Below are 16,793 nucleotides of genomic sequence, written 5' to 3'. Positions count from 1 at the left end.
GACCCTGTCTCAAAAAAAGGTAAATATTGGGTCAGGGATTTAGCTCAGTGGTGCTGCTGCCTGCCTCGCAGGCGCAAGGTCCTGAGTTCGATCCCCAGTACCCCGCCCCCCCCAAAAGGGAAATATTTACCATGGATATTTTACAACCCTTTCAGAACATGAAATTTGAAATGAGTTGTGCTTATGTCTCCTCCCTAGTGTGCTGGTCACTGCCCAGGCAGAAAGGACTGAGCTCTCCAGAGGGTTAGGAGTGGCTGTTGGAGTCAGGACGTCCTCTAGGCCTGTCCTGCACACGGGATGAGCTGCTCAGGGACCCCAGCCTGTTTGACAGCAGTGAGGAGGGGACCCCTGAAAGCATTTTTCCCAGTCTGTCATCCAATTTGGGAATGAGGATCATAGCGCCTTCCTCAGATTCTATTTTGAGAATTCGATGGCTCTCACATGTAATATCTGGGAGAATAGAAGTGCTTGGTAAATAAGTTACCAGAGCAAATGCAGGACACCTATTTATTTATTTTTTATTTTAATTTTTTTTTCTCAGCTCTCTTAAAAAAACTATTTTGAGGAGGGTCTTGCTAAGTCACTTTGTTGTCCAGGCTAGGTTCCAACTTTCAATCCTCCTGCCTCAGTCTCCCAGAGTGCTGGGATTACAGGCTTGTGCCACTGTGTCCAGCTGAGAAGACTACTGTTAAATATCCACTCTCGAAGCCAGGTGTACTGGTGCACACCTGTGACCCCAGCACTTTGGAGGCTGAAGCAGGATTGCTTCTAGCTCAAGGCCAGCCTGGGCCACATAGTGAGACCCTGTCTCAAAGAAACAAAATACCTTGGTCATCCTTGAGGACTTGAGTCATTTGGAGAGCAGGTGGAGGCTGGGAGCAGTGTGGGCACACAGTATTGGGTGTGTACCAGGGAAGAGCTGTCACTTGGAAGCACGGTGAAGGCCCCATCCACACGTGGTGTGTCCAGGCTTCGTGTAGTCACACTGAGTGAGAAAGGAGATTAGCAGGGCTGTGTTCACGATGTCCTCAAAAGCGTCTGTGTCAGTGAGCATGCAGACACGGATAGAACATGCCATGCTAAAACAAGAGTGACCTTCAATGGGAACAGTCATAGGCTGGAGAGGGTCAGATCTCTCCTCAGGCTGAAGAGTGGACAGGTTTTCCAAGTTCAGAAATTATAGTCAGTGTGCTATATGTGCTATTTTGCTGCCACCAGCAAAATAGAGATGAAAGGCATCCACCCATCCATCATCTACCCATCTGTTCATCTATCTGTCCACCCACCCATCCAACTATTCATCCATCCACCCATCCATCCCCCAACTATCCAGCCATCCACCCATTCATCCATTAATTCATCATCCGTCCATCTTTTCATCTATTCATCTCTCCATCCATCATCTGTCCACCTATTCATCCGTCATCCATCCACCTGTCGTCCATCCATCCATCTGTCTGTTCATTCGTCCACCTCTCCATCCATCTATTCCTTCGTCCATCCATCCACCTATTCATCTAGCCATTCTCCAGCCATCCATATATTCAGTATTTACTGAACACCTATTATGTGTCATGATACTCCAGGAGTTTGGGAAACATCAGTGAACTAAACTGACGCATCACTGCCAGAGGCCCCATCTGGTGGAGAGTTAACTGCATTCTCCAGGTGGGTTAACTGTGTGGCTATAGCAGGGAGGGGCTGAGATGCACATTCGGGGCAGGACAAGAGAAAAGCTTGAATCCAGTGATCCCAGGAGGGGATTGAGAAGGTGACATTGAGGATAAAGAGTGTGGAGAGAGACACAGCAGGAGTGTGGAGCAGCACAGGAAGCCTCTGGAATGGCATGGTCACCCTGCGTTTGATGTAGAGCCAGCACTGGGGGACACAGGTGATGGCCAAGGTGAACCAGGCCCCATGGCCCTGCAGGACTTGCAGAACTGGAGCACAAAGTTGGCCTGCAGGCAGCAGCGACTGTGGAGCAGGTGACAGCTAGGCTGGCTCTGAAGGGGCCCTGGGCCCCTGCAGAGGGCTCCAGAGGAGGGGCTTACTGAGCTCAGCGTGGCCCTCAGCGCCTGAAGGTGTGTGGCAGGGTCTGGACTCCCAGGAAGCCACAGTCTCCCCCAGAGACACTGACCGTGGTCCCCCTGGGGTTTTGTCGGCATCTCCATCCGGCCCAGGCTCCATTGTGTCTCTCGGGTCAGGGAAGGGAGCTCTGCTTCACAGCACGGCTGTGGCTTTGTGGGGCCACCGAGGTAGCCAGCTTGCTTGGGGTAGCTGCAGGGTTTGACAGCCAATCAGGTGGCACGGGAGGGCAGTGCTGCCACTGTGGCTGCTGCTGGGTCCCCAGAGAGCGAAGTTAGGGACAGACAGGGTGGTGCAGAATCATAGGGAGCTTCATCCTTGGTCTCCGGAAAACCCGGGTTCTCTGTGTGGCCACTTCAGGCCTTCAGAGTTGTTTCCATGGAAATACAAACTTGGAATATGTAGCTGCTCATCTGAAGCTCTGTTTAAGATCAGCAAAAGTTGGGTATGGTTTCCTGCACACCTGTGATCCCAGCAAGCTGGGAGGCCGAGGCAGCAGGGCTGAAAGTTGAAGCCCGGCCTGAACAACTTGGTGACTTAGCAAGACCCTGTCTCAAAATAAAAAAAGGCCTGGGGATGTAATTCAGTGTGAAGGCCCTGGGTTCAGTTCCTGGTACTGAAAAAAAAGATCAGTGGAAGCCGGAACCAACATGAGTCAATTGAAAATCATCCGCAAACTCTGAAAATCAGCTGGCCTCTTGGTTGAGATTCGAGAGAGCAGGGACCCATGTCCAAACTGTCATTATCCTGAAAACACAAGAAGGCGTCAGTAGTGGTGGGAGAGGGGCACCTTGACCTCGGCCGGGTTCCAGGCTGCTGCTGGCAGCGAGGAGAGGCCCGGGACCTGGGGTGTGGCCGTGCTGACCGCTGGCCGCTGGCCAGTTCCTGTCCGTTCCTTTAGGAAAGTCCTGGAGTATTCAAGGCGCCTCTCCCTTCCCTTTGGAATGTACACTAGTGCCCTTAATTCCCAGATTTGCCCGGCGCCTTCCTCTGGGGCCCAGTCACAAGGCCCTTGCTGCCGGCGCTCCTTCCTGTGGCAGCACTGCCCAGCACTTGGGTGTCCACTGGCCAGGGCCTGGCCCCTACGGCTGGGATTTGTCCTTAGGGGGTGGAGGGCAGCGTCCAGGGCCGGTCTGCAGCTTGGCACAAACAGCTCCACTGCGCAGGGGCAGCCAGAGGCTTCCCGGCGACCAGAAGTGAATGAGCGTTGGGCACAATCCTCGTGACGTTTTCTTTCATTTCCTCCGAGAAATAAAGTCCAGTGGGATACTGCCAACAAAACAAAATGGAACAATAAAAAAACAAGTACAAATAACACAGCCGTGAACGCTTGAAACATTGGATTTTAACGGTGAAAATGAGCCAGAGGCAAAAGGAGAAATCGATACTATCGATCCTGTCTTTACATTTAAAAAAAATTTTTATTTTACTGGTACATTTTATTTTATTTTTTAACTGTATATCCTTTTATTGGTACATTTTAGGTGTACAATATAATGATATTCATCATTGGAAATCTGCACCTTTACATAGTCTCTCTTGGTTCTTATTCTTTTCCCCATTCCCCTGCCCTCCTTCAACCCCTCCACCCCTCCCTATTTACAGAGACTTTGATTACTTTTTTTCACTTTCTCATATTAATTCCATTCCCTTCTTTCCTTTCCCCTACCCCTCCCACTTCCCCTTCCCTTTTGCTCCTTTTCTTCCTATTTCACATTATCTATTATACCTTTAGTCCTTATTTACACTTTCAGTTTCTCACACTAGAGAAACTATTCGGTATTTACACGTGTGTCCTATTTATTTCACTTAAGAGGATGGCCTCAGTGTGCATCCATTTAGCTATAAATGCCTCTAATTTCTCATTTTATATGGCTGAGTAGTACTCCATTTTATAAAAACTTTCTTTATCCAGCCTCCAGTTGATGGGCATTTGGGCTGTTTCCCAGTTTTAGCTATTACAAACTCTGCCACTATGAACATGGGTGCACATATATCACTGTGGTATGATTCTTTTAATTCTTTGGGGAAGATGCCCAGCAGGGGAACAGCTGGGTCAAATGGGACTTGCAGTCCTAGTTCTTTGAGGTAATTCCATGCTGATTTCCACAGTGGTTGAACCAGTCTGCACTCCCACCAGCAGTGGAGCAGGGTTCCTCTTTCCCCACAGCCCCGCCAGCATTTGTTATTGGTTGATTTCTTGGTAGCAGCCATTCTTTCTGGGGTGAGGTGGAATCTCAGCATTGCTTTCATTTGCATCTCTCCAATGACCTTACTGGTACATTTTAGATATGCATAATGATAACACTCACATAGGGAAATTATACCTGGACATGATGTATCATGGTGCTTCTTTTTTTCCCATTCCTCGCCCCAACCTTCAACCCCCCTCCCTTCTTTATCTACAAAAGCCTTATTTCCATTTTTTTCTTCCAGTTTTCTTTTTTTTTATCCTGTCTTTTAGATGAAACTGCACATACATATTTCAGGTGTGCAGCATGATGCGATGCTCATGTGTACAGTGAAGCCGCTGCTACCATTGGGTAAAGGAACAGAGCCCTCTGCCCCTGGAAGAGTACCGGAAATCTACTCCTTTGACGAATTCCAAACACAGGATGTGTCACTAACCAGCCGCCTCGTGCTGTGTTCCAGGTCTAATTAGGATAATGTGTCCTGTCCTGTGGAAATGCAGCGTGGACCTCAGGCCTGGGGTCCCATTCCAGCGACCTCTGCCCCCCAACTGTTCTACGGTGTCTATGTGGATGTGTGATCCTGCCTCTACTTACAGATTTGGTGTTTTGTTCACCATGGAGTTTTGCATCAGTTTTGACTTCTTAAATATTGCATTTGACTTCTTAAATATTGCATTAAATATTTATCTGGATCCCTGAATTTTCTGACATCTCTGACCAAGGCCTCGCTGATCAGACTCACCCTAGGCTTGGCCTCAGGAGCTTCCACTGTGTACTTGGTGTGACCGAAAACTACTGGAAAGGATTAAATCTGAAAAATGATGATGCTTTGCAACGAATCTCCCTCAAGATCCCTCCCCTTGCTTTGAACACACTCATCCCATCGTCCTTGCTGCTTCCTGCAGCAGCTGCTCTGGAGTCCTCTTTCCTGAGGGTCTTTAGCTGCTTGATCCTGGCTACCTTGATGCACACACATGAGCATACACACACATGCACATGCATGCACTCACACACGCGTGTGCACACGTGCATTTTTTAAAAGCTTAGATAAGAGAAAAAGAAAGTGAAATGCTATGGAAACACCGATAGAAAACTCCAGCCAAAGCAAGTTGGTAATATTTTTATATTTTTGGGCCAGGGTGTAGCTCAGTGGTGCTGCACCTGCCTGGCAAGAGCAAGGTCCTGAGTTCGATCCCCAGCATATTTAACTGTACTGTTCCAGATGTTTAAGGTCTTTGGCTCAAGAAAGGCTCGCAGACTGCTTGGCCATTTGCAGCCACACTTCTGCAGAAGCAGTGAGCAGCGATTCAAGGTCATAAAATGTGGAAAAGTGAAATCCCAAAGCAAAGAATCCAAGACATAGTTCAGGCCTGCATGGAGATGGTTATCTAGGATGGATGACCGTGAGATAAGGCTCTGGAATTCAGGGGTGGAAGCCACAGAGCCTGGTGGCAGGTGGGGCACCTCCCCAGGTCCCCACACTCTGTCCACCTGATGTCTGTCTGCTGAGAGGCTGAAGAGCCACACAGCTCTGCCCATCTCTGCTCCCCAAGCATGTCCAGACTCAAGAAGGGGAAGACATTCCCTTTTCTTTTTTTTTTTTGAGACAGGCTTTCTTTATGTAGCCTAGGCTGGCATTGACTTGAGATGATCCTCCTGCCTCAGCCTCCTGAGTGCTGGGGATACAGGTGTGCACCACCACGCCTGGCTAAGGACACTCCCTGTTGAGGAGCAGAGTGAAGCTGCAGCCAGCTAAGCCCACACAGGGGACTGTGGACATCTTGGGAAACAGGGTTTCAGGAGGAAAGTTAGGGGTTGGCGTGGGGAGGGAGCTGAGAAGGCCTAGCCAGGTCTCCCCTGGTCACAGCACCACCTCCTCCACAGGCCACCCTGTCCCCTTGCCCTGGCCCTGAGGATGGCGAAGGTGGCCCTGCCCTGCCCCACACCCCAGGCATGGCTGGAAGCGGGGCCTGGACTACTACTGGCCCATTCCCGGCGTTTCCCAAGTCTGCCTCCCCAGGGTTGTTGCTTAGCTGGGACTTGGCTTCTGCTGCACCCTTGCCGAGCTCTCGGGGCGCCAAACCGCTGGCTCCTGCGTGTGTGGCCGCTGGGCCCCGAGACAGGCCCTGTGCGCCTCTGCCACACGTCCACCCCTCCAGTCGCCGGCCCTGCCCTGGGGAAGCGGCTGCCCTGGCGCCTGGCAGTCTGCGCCTGAACCTCAGCCTGACCAGGCGCCTTCCCCAGGCCCCTCAGAGCCTCGGGGTGTGCATACACTGGGGCGCCCCATCCCCAGGGTCCCCCGTGACGGGGGTGGGAAAAAGCAGGAACGCGTAAGGAAGTTTAATCAGGCGGAGGCGCTGCCGATGGAAAGGAAAGCGCCAGCGCTGAGGAACTGAAGACGTCCCGCAGGTCTGGGCACCGCCCACTGGGTGGGAGCGACGGCGTGATTGACAGGTGCCGGGTCGCGTCGGCCATCTACTGCGCGTGTCCGCTCCCGTAGTTCACTCTGGTGCAACTGGAGGACGGAGATGCCCCACACAGCGCGAACCTTTGAGCTCCACGTGGAGCGAGGTCGCAGCAGGTCATGCTGCGAGGCCCTGCGCAAGTGTCCCGGTTTGGGACTGTGGAATTTCCCAAGGGTCTTTGTCTTTCTAATCTCTGCATCCGGATAGTAGGCTCGGGACAAAGGTCAGGGAGGGTGACCCTGAGGTGCCGCCAGGTTCCAGTCAGTGGAGAGGAGCGGGCCGCCCCAGGTGCACTATGGACAGTAGGCAGACTTCAGGACAGCCGCGTTGTCTAATCTGTCGAAGGAGCAGACCGCAGAAGGCGGGCGAGAGGCCGTCTGTCTTCTTGAACTGGGACATTCATTTCCCTGCCCCTGGCTCTTCCACTTTGGACTCTGGGACCTGCACTTCGACCTCAAGCCAGAAGTCCCCATCACTTGCCCGGGTCTTCAGACCCTCTGCTCTCTGGGTCTCTAGCTGGCCGGGGGCAGGTCACAGGGCTTCTCAGCCTCTGTACTGAATCTCTTCCTATCTCTCCCTCTGGCCTGTGGACCCTGTTCCTCTGGAGGACTCTGTGTAGGAGGAAGTGATCCGGGTATCACTAGGACACAGTTCTGAAGTCAGCTGTGGGTTCCAGTGCCCATGTTCTGGGGATTCGAGGATGTCAGAGGCCTGAACGCCCCACATTACCCTCCTCTCTTGCTCCTTGTCCTGTCCCTAGCCTCTGTCTCCTGGAAGTCAGCAGGCAGGCAGAGGGCTTCTTTTTTAAGAATGACTTGAGAAAACCTCTGTGCCAAGAAAGCATTTCTAAGTCCTGTGATTTTTTTAGACCCATTCTGAAAGGTGTTGAAAGAAAGTGGGACCATGTTGACTAGCTCAGTCAGTTTTTCTTTTCTTTTCTTTCTTTCTTTCTTTCTTTCTTTCTTTCTTTCTTTCTTTCTTTCTTTCTTTCTTTCTTCCTCTCTCCCCCCTTCCTTCTCCTTCCTTCCTTCCTTCCTTCCTTCCTTCCTTCCTTCCTTCCTTCCTTCATCTTTTTTGCTCCTGAACTCACTATGTAGCCCAGGCTGGCCTCAAACGCAAAGAAATCCCCCTGCCTTAGCCTCCTGAGTGCTGGGATCACAGGCATGCACCACCACGCTCAGCCTTAGTCAATACCTGACACCAGAAACCAGAGGAGGAAGGCTCATTTGGGCGCATGGTTACTGGTCAGTGGCTGGGTGGCTCCAAAATGGGAACAGCATGGCAGAGGGCCTGGTGGAGGAGAGCTGCTCATGGCATGGGGGCCAGGAAGCCGAGAGAGCAGGGGGTGGGAGCGGACCAGACTACACCCCTCCAGGTCTCACCCCAGGGTCACCTCCTACAGCCAGTTCCAGTCAACCACCTTTCCAAGGCCCTGCTCTGCATGCTTGAGAGTTCTGCAGTGGGGGTCATTCTTGCCTTTGATGTTCACAGAGACCTTGTCTCTCTATTCTCTTACAATGAAATGACTTCCTGGACCCCTGCCTGGAAAAGTTGCTCTCATAGGTGGTCAAGGACATTTTATTTTCCCTAATTCATTCTGGCTGTGAGAAAACCAAACAAAACATGCTGAGCCCCAGGTGGGCCTGCCTGTGGAAGCTCGCAAGAGCCCCCACTGCATGGGTCCACTTGCACCTTCCAGCCAAGCTGCACCTCCCCAGGATAGTCCCTGGCTCTGCAGCATGATGCCTGTGACATTTATTCTTCCGGGCTGTGTGCAGTCAGGTGAGGTTACAGCAAAGAGAGTACAGAAATACCCATCTTGCCCCAGCAAGGCTCATAAATGTCAAATCAAATTAAATGAAATCATTGGATGTGGCAGAGTGCATATTTGCTAAAGATGGCAGCGCCCTTCTGTAAACCCTCCCAGGTTTCACTGCTTCCCTGTAGAAACCTTTCATTGACAGGATCCTATTTAAATAAAGTTCACATACACTAATTACTTGAGCAAATGCCTTTTGGTAGAGTCCGAGGAAAATTCATTAGCCAAATTTCCCTCTCTTCCCACTGCCTTCCTCCTGCGCCTCACTTTTCCGGGGGGCTGGCTTTCCTCTTTGGCTAACAAGGTTTCCCAACAGCAAGTGCATGAAGTTGCTTAGCTCTGAGGCCCACTGTCAGTGCCTGAAAATGATCAAACTCAACTTCCTGGAATGCAGCATCCGGGCACTTTGGTTTCTGGGCAAAGCCGCTGTGGGGTACAAAGGGAGGCTTGGGCCAGGGACAAACAGGCCCAGCGCTGGCAGGCAAGATGCTGTGCACAGGGCAGACCTAGGGCGGCTGCTGCAGGGCTTCATTACCATGTCAATCCTGGGAGCCGCAGGCTTTACCACAGCGGTGGGCTGAACGCATATGGAGCGGAGACCCCTCAAAGAGCCGTGAATAAAAAACTGCCTGGAATCTGCCTCCAGCATTGTCTCGGGGTTGACCGACGTGAGGGACCCCAGGGCTTGTGGCACAGATGGCGGCAGGGGCTGGAGGATCTGCTGGGCTCCTCTCCTTTTCTTTTCTCTCCCTTGCAGTGTTTCCTTTTTTATATGTGTGTCCCTTTTCCTCCTCCACCAGAGCCGAATCTGCTTCAGGTCGGGGGAATCTGAGATGAAATGAAACAGCTTACGCAGCCATTAACATTCAAGTTTTGCTTTTTGAAAAATGGAAATTTGAGGAGAGGTCTTTTGGGGAGGGTTGGCAGTCATTGAAAATCATAAAAAAGACAATGAAAAGTGAAACTTGCTTTCAGAACCCCCCTGGGCTTCTGTGTGAGGGAAACCCACCCGGAGGGCAGAGCTTGGGGGCTTTCAGGGCCGAGGTGTCTGCAGGACAGCACGTAAATCAAAGGACTCCGCATCCTGCAGTTTTCTTTCTGCTTAAAAGTTAGAACAAGTGTCACAAGAGAGGAGAAAGTGGATTTTACCCACGAAAGGTCTTTTCCTGGCCTCCTTCGGAGGAAGCGCCTTGAAATGTTAATGGCTCGGGTTTTGTTGCCAGGGTTTGCATAGAGATGGTGGGAAACAGCTCTGATCCCAACAAAACCTTTTGTTATTAATCAAGAAAATCTGGTCCACTGAAGTAGCAAAGAGCTAGAAATTAGCCATCTGGCTGCCAGCGGGCTGAGTGCAGACCCACCCGGCGAGGATTGCGGGCCATGGCCCTGGGGCCACACTCCATCCTGGGCTGTGTCCCCCAGCTTCTGGGACGTCCCCCAGGCTCGGAGTCAATAGGACAGGGAGCCTCCCTCACCTGTCTTGTGCTTTAAAGTCGTGTGCTCTCAGAAGCGGGCTGGAGAGCCTCTGTTAGAAGCGCACTAATGAAGTGGTGTAAGAAAAGAAAGCGCCTGCTTTATTTGGTGCTGAGGAACAGGAAGTTTCTGTTTGGCTTTAAACAGACACGATCGCATCACCAAGCGTTCCTAATTTAAAATCTGTGCGAGTAGAAGGAGCATTTAATGGCAAAGACAGGGAGGGGTAAAAACAGCTCCACCTTTGGGGTCCTTCATCCGAGCAACCCTTAAGCCTCTTCTTTTGGGAAAGGGGAAATTGAGGCCTGGAAATAAGGCCCGGAGCTGTGTTGCCCTGCTGACCTCAGTTTCTCCTGACAGAGGGACAGGATCTACCATTGTGCCCATTGGTGCAGGGAGGCCCCTAGGGTCAGCCAGAGCCAGAGCGGGATTCTCAGCCTATCCCTGTTGACTCTTAGGCTCCCATAGTGCTTTGCTGTGAGGCACTGTCCCTGGCTTCTGGGATATTAGTTGCAGCCTTGTCCCTCCGCTGGGTGCCCACTTTGGTCTCTAGCAAGGATTTTGAGTGAAGCATGCTATTTCTGAGGTTGTGCCCTCATAGGAACACCTTGTTCATGGACTCACACTTATCCACAGCTGCCTGGACTCACTGGTGGAATATGTAGTGAGCACACATTGCCCACATCCATTCAAAGCAAATCATAGCAAATCTGTTATAAAGAATTTAACTGTAAGCTGGGCATGGTGGTACATGTCTGTAATCCCAGCACTGTGAGAGGTTGAGGCAGGAGGATCTCACAGTCAAGCCCAGCCTGGGGAATTTAGTGTCTCAGTGAGACCCAGTCTCAAAATTTTAAAAAACTAAAACGAAAAGCCAGGTGTGGTGGCACACATCTATAATCTTAGCACCCAGGAAGCTGAGGTAGGAGGATCACAAGTGGGAGGCCAGCCTGGGCTGCATAGTGAGTTCAACGCCAGCCTGGACTACACACCGAGGCCCTGTCTCAAAACAAAACTGAATGCACCTGAGTGGATAATGGCTCTGCTTTTCCTATTGCGAGTAGGCTTGAAGACTGTGGAGCAGGCTTGAGGACTGCTGTCCAGGAGCAGGTATCCAGGAGAGAGGGCCACAGAGTGGCAGGGGAGGACACTTCCTGGGGACAGAGGCCATACCCTCTGCATTTCCCAAGACCCACTTTTTCTAGAGGGGAGCTGGGGGTCCCCTTCTTCCTGGAACTGGTGAGCAGCAAATCCAATGGACAAAGGCTTTTTGGACTGAGTCTTTCGTTCCCTGTGATTTTGGGGGACAGCCTTACCTGCGGCTGGGGTGGGCACAAAGTCGGGGTATGTTCCCACCCTGTTCTCTCCCGCCTTGCTGACAGCAGCTTGACTTCAGAGATGGGAAATTGAGGCCCAGAAGGTGGACACAGCTTGTCCATAGTTGTGTGGCATGCGGCAGTATGGTTTGGAAACACTCAACTCCTGCCACTGCTGCCCTGGGCTCTGCAGAAGAGAAAGGAGACAGAGTTCTGCAGACAGTTGTGTTCTCTGCTGACCGCTCTTCATTGTTTAAGAACAGTTAATAAGGTCGGGCGTGGTGGTGCAGGCCTCTATTCCCAGTACTCTGGGAGGCTGAGGCGGTAGGGTTGCATGGTCGAACCCATCCTAGGCATCTGAGCTAGGTAACAAAACCCTGTCTCCAAATAAAAAGCACAAAAATGGCTGGGGCTGCAGCCCAGTGTGACAGCTGTGGGTTCAGCCTCCAGTATTGCAAAATAAATAAATAAGATCAGTAAGTTCTAAGAAAATTATTTGTTATAAAGTAGCATGTTTTTCCAGTGATTCCTTAGTTAAAAACATAAATTGACAGAGTCGAGGTTTTGGGTACACTATTGTCACTCTGGGTCTGTTAGTGAGGGGTGGGGAGCAGCAGCTGCCCAGCTTGGAGCTCTACCTGTGAGAACATCTGTGGGCTCCACAGCTGGAGAGACCCAGCCGCACTGGGCCCCGCCTCGCTGCACAAGCTCCCTGGGTGTGTGTGGGTGTAAGTGTGCCTGCGTGAGTGTGTGTGCACAATCTTGGAGGTCAGTCAGGAGGCTTAGAGTCAGGCAGCCACAGGCATCAGCGCCTTGCTGTGGGGAATATCGCAGTCCCCTGAAGCTTCATCCAGGGCCTGCCCTGCTTCGAACCGGCTCCTCTGGAGGCAGGTCCTGGAGGGCAGCCCAGGCCGGTCAGAAAGGGAGATCAGCACATACACAGATAGTACAGGCTGGGACACCAGGCTTGGGGGCAGAGCGGGCCCTGGAGAGGCAGGAAGGGTCCTCCCCTGGGCCTCGACCTGGGGTTTCTGGCCAGCAAAGCAGTGAGCAAGTAAGTCTGTTTATTGCTTCTCTTCTGGCCCCGGGGATAGAACCCAGGGCCTTTGCACGGAGCTTGTCCCCAGCCCTTTTGACTTTGTATTCTGAGACAGGTTCTCATGGAGTCACTGAATTGCCCCTGCTGGGGTTGGGTTTGTGACCCCACAGTGCTAAGATGCCACACGGGCCCTGCACACCCTGCTGTGGACCTGCAGATGACACCTCTTGCTGGGATCGGCGATGACTGGATGAGCAGGGCCAAGTCAAGGCTGAGATTCTGAAATCCAGACAGAGCATTTGAACTTCAGGAGTTTGGAAGCCAGTAGTCGACCGGAGGAGAGGGTGGTGTGGACATGGAAAATGCCAGCCGTCCAGGGACAGAGGCGGTGGAGGGAAATCGGTGTGCCCAGACAGGAAGAAAAGGAAGCAGCTCCACAGGAAATGGGCTGCCATGCAGGGAAAGGCCAGGTGCACGGACCTGGTGGGGGTGCATGACTCAGAAGCCAGGGTGCTGGGGCTGTGGCCCTGCTGGCCTCAGCCCCCTTATGGGAAGGACAGGAAGGCCCCTGTCTCAGGGTGCGGGAAAGAGTTAATAACCAAACCCTCTGCCACCACCCAGCCCAGGCTGGTGGGCTGTCCGGCAGCCCCCACGCCCCCCCATGGGCATGCGGTGTCTACAGGAGCATCAGGAAGCGCTGGCAGGAAAGACAGGTGGCTTTGACACCCCCAGGACCGGAAGGGAGTGCAGCTGATTAAGAAAATCAGTTTGGCCCGAGTGGCATTAAGCAAGGAGGCGAGGGAAGCCTGGGACGGGGGAGGGCATTTCTAGCGGTTTAGGATGTAATGAATGCACTGCTCACGGCACACTGCTGCGTGGACAGAACACAGCTCCACTCTTTCTTCCTCCCCTCCCATCTCTCCTCATCCCTGCCTCTGCCATCTCTCGGTCCCCTTCTGTTTTGCACAAGATCCATCTCCCTACTTCATTTATTTATTTTTTTTGGTACTGGGGATCGAACTCAGGTCCTTGTGCTTGTGCAGCAGGCAGTGAAACCACTGAGCTAAATCCCCAGCCCATCCCTACTTCTTAATGTCTATCTTTCATTCTGCTCTTTAATTTACTTATACTCTGGGTTTCTCATTTAAGAAACCATGTGATATTTAAGCTGTGTGTCTGATTTATTTCACTTAATGTTACGGTTTCCAAGTGCTTCCATTTTCCTACAAATGACTCAAATTTATCCTTCTCTGTGGCAGAGTAGTGCTTCATTGTGTGTAAACACCACTTTCTGTATCCATTCCTCTGTTGGTGGACATATAGACTGCTTCCAAGGTTTAACTATTTGAATTGTGCTGCTGTAAATATGGGTGTGCATGAGTCACTGTGGTATGATGTCTTTACCTCTTTCAGGAAGATACTAGACGGGGAATAGCTGGGTCAAATGGAATTTCTAGTTTTAGTTTCCTAAGGAATCTCCACCCTGATTTCCACAGTGGCTGTACCAGTCTACACTTCCACCAACAGTGTAGAAGGGCTCCTTTCCTCCACAGCCTTGCCAGCCTTTATTATTCTTGATTTCTTTCTTTCTTTTTTTTTTTTTTTTGGTACCGGGGATAGAACTTGGGTCCTTGTGCTTGCGCAGCAAGCAGCAAAACCATTACGCTAACCCCCCGCCCTATTATTGATTTCTTGATGGTAGCCATTCTTTCTGGAGATGGTAAATCAATGTTTTTTTTTTTTTTTGGTACTGGGAATCGAACTCAGGATCTTACGCTTGTGAGGCAGGCAGCAGCACCACTGAGCTAAATCCCTGGCCTCAATGTTTTTTTTTTTAAATTCATCATTGGAAATTTGCACCTTCACATAATCTCTCTTGGTTCTTATTTTTCCCCCTTCCCCTGCCCTCCCTTCAACCCCTCCATCCCTCCCTATTTGCAAAGACTTTGTTTCCATTTTTTGCTTTTCTCATATTAATCCCATTCCCTTCTTTTCTTTCCCCACGCCTCCCACTTCCCCTCCCCTTTGCCCCTTTCTTCCTATTTCACATGACCTATTATACCTTTAGTCCTTATTTACACTTTCAGCTTCTCACCCTAGAGAAACCATTCGCTATTTACACGTGTGTCCTGTTTATTTCACCTAGGAGTATCAGTGTTGTTTTAATTTGCATTTCTCTACTGGCCAGTGATGCTGAACACTTTTGCACGTACTTATTAACCATTTGTACTTTTTCTTCTGAGAAGCCTGTTCATTTCAGTTGCCCATTTTTTGATTGGGACTTTTCCTTTGGGGGTCTAATTTTTTTAAGTTCTTCAGATATTCTAGGTGTTAGTCTTTCATCTGAGGAATAGCTGACAACAATTTTTGGGGGAAGGATATTTGATGAGCTTTCTGGGTGAGGTGGGGACGGTCAGCCTATTTTTTCCATAAGGGAAACTGAGGCTCAAGGCATTACATGATTGACCAAAGTATCTCCCTGGCTGTCTTCCTGCCTCTGGATTTTTTGAAAGTGGCCACCACTATTGGCTCTGTGACCCAGAGGGCCTTGTGGCTCCTATAAAGGGACCTGTTCCATCTCCCCCGGCAGTGCTTGGCCCTGAGACCCCTCCAGGGTCTGCCCTAGTGTGTCGCCCTTTCTGACAAAGCTGTTGTGTCTCAGAGGACCCCCGGTTCCCTCAGGGCTCTGGCCTCACACTCTTTTATTCCTGCTTCCGGGACTTGTCCGGTGCCCATGATGTCACAGCCCGAAAGCCCAGGGCTTGCAGCCCCTCTCTCTTCTGGGGGTGGGGATGCTGCTGGCACTGCCCTCCTGATCCCAGTTTCCCAGCTGCTTCTCCCTCACGGCTTAGAGCAGAACAGCAATGCCACCTCTTCCCAGAGTGAGACAGCCACTGTGTTCTTGCCTGCCCATCCCCAGGGCCTGCAGCATCGCTCCCCTATGACAATGCAGGACTCAGGTGGGGCCCCCCCCAAACCCTCCAGTTCCTCCCAGGCTCTGTCCTGGGCCTGAGGGACTCTGACTATAGAGTGTCTGCAAGGAAATGCCTTCCTTGGGCTTTGGTGGGCAGAACCATGGCCCCCCAAGAGACACCTTAAGTCTTAGATCCCAAGAGGTTACGGATATCAAGATGGCAATTGGCCTGGTTTAGCCAGGTGGGTTTGATGGCACCTGAGTCTCCTTCCATGGGGAACAGGGGTGCAGGAGTCTGGCTGTGAGAGGTGGCAGACTCAGTGGCCACGACTGGCTTTGAAGGTGGCAGGAAGCTTCTAGAAAACTCTCCCCTCACACCTGAGAGGAAACACAGCCCTTTCCACACTGTGGTGTTGCCTGGTAAGACCCATTTCAGAACCTGCAGGTAATAAATTTGTTTCATTTTAGCCTCCACATTTGTGATAATTCATTAGAGCAGGACTAGAAAAAGAACACCCTGGCAGCATCGTTTCTGGTGGCACGCTGCAGGAAGTACAGGCCCACAGTGGCAACCAGGCCGCAGGAAGTGAGGCATCTGGGCAGAATCGAAGGTTCTCACCTCATTTACCAGCATGGCTATGACTCCTCAGTGCCAAGCTCGGAGAAACAGCTTCCTTTGTGCCCTCACAGCTAGCCTGAAACGCCCTGACTCAGAGCATTTCCTCACCTGCTCTGGGCAGGCGACAGTTCTTGGGGTTACAGAAGCTTCTCTTGAGCTGGTGGCCAGCTGGGAGTGAGGAGGGAGGACTGAGGCCTGCGCTGACTCCAGATTCTCTCCAGTTGGGACGCCAGTGCCTAGGACGCAGCCACAGCGCTCAAGAGGACCGGGGTGGCTTAGAGCTCCAGCTGACTCCTGCCCCAGCCTGCTGGCTCCGTCCCAGGGAGGCAGGGACCCAGCTGTGGCCCCTTTGCCTCTGCCTTGGGGGGCCCAGGCCTCAGCCCCTCAGGGACCTGGGTGCGGGGGACATGGCCCAGCCTTCCTGTGGGCTTAGCCCTGGCCCCATGGTCTGGGGAAGGGAGCGTTTGTGAGGCCGGAAATCAGCAGTGTGAGTTCATGGGAAGTCCAGGAGCCTGGAGGGCAGGACAGGGCCAAGCCCTGGGGCACAGAGGGGCGAAGGTCGCTCGGGGAGAGTTCCTAACTGCCCTGCCTCCAGCACGTGGTTCCAGTTTGGAAACTTGTCCCGACTCTGCTCTGCTCTGCTCCGCCCGCATGAGTTTTATCTGTCTTCTTGGGGACTTTAGTCTGTGGCCCTCACTGAGGAAGCTGAGTGCTGGAAGGTTCCACAGCAACGTGCAACTCATTTTGTTTGAAAGCAGTTATGTTTAGACTTGGCTAGAACAGGAGCTGGTAAAACTGAAGGTTTTGGAAGATAAAAATTTGAGACTATCTTCCCCCTGGTATTTGGGATTGAACCAAGGGCCTACACAAC

The 16,793-nt window shown here is 51.7% G+C and overlaps 1 long non-coding RNA gene across 2 annotated transcripts; it reads right to left on the bottom strand.

The window, feature by feature from the left end:
• Positions 1-489: 489 nt before the first annotated feature.
• On the bottom strand, positions 490-16,456 carry LOC147821651 (uncharacterized). 2 transcript variants are annotated; one of them, XR_015446739.1, is made up of 3 exons: positions 15,923-16,456; positions 11,351-11,537; positions 490-3,354 (listed from the first exon to the last, which is right to left on the bottom strand). It is a non-coding gene; the product is annotated as an uncharacterized LOC147821651 (long non-coding RNA). The 2 variants fall into 2 exon arrangements; XR_015446738.1 differs by lacking the exon at positions 490-3,354 and adding an exon at positions 4,476-9,389.
• Positions 16,457-16,793: the final 337 nt, after the last annotated feature.

This window comes from Heterocephalus glaber, unplaced genomic scaffold (genome assembly GCF_053883595.1).
Source record: "Heterocephalus glaber isolate CG9 unplaced genomic scaffold, H.glaber_assembly_v1.0 deba00001724, whole genome shotgun sequence".
Taxonomy (NCBI): domain Eukaryota; kingdom Metazoa; phylum Chordata; class Mammalia; order Rodentia; family Bathyergidae; genus Heterocephalus; species Heterocephalus glaber.
The sequence above is the reverse complement of the archived record's forward strand: the minus strand, read 5'-3'. Positions and strand labels throughout refer to the sequence as shown.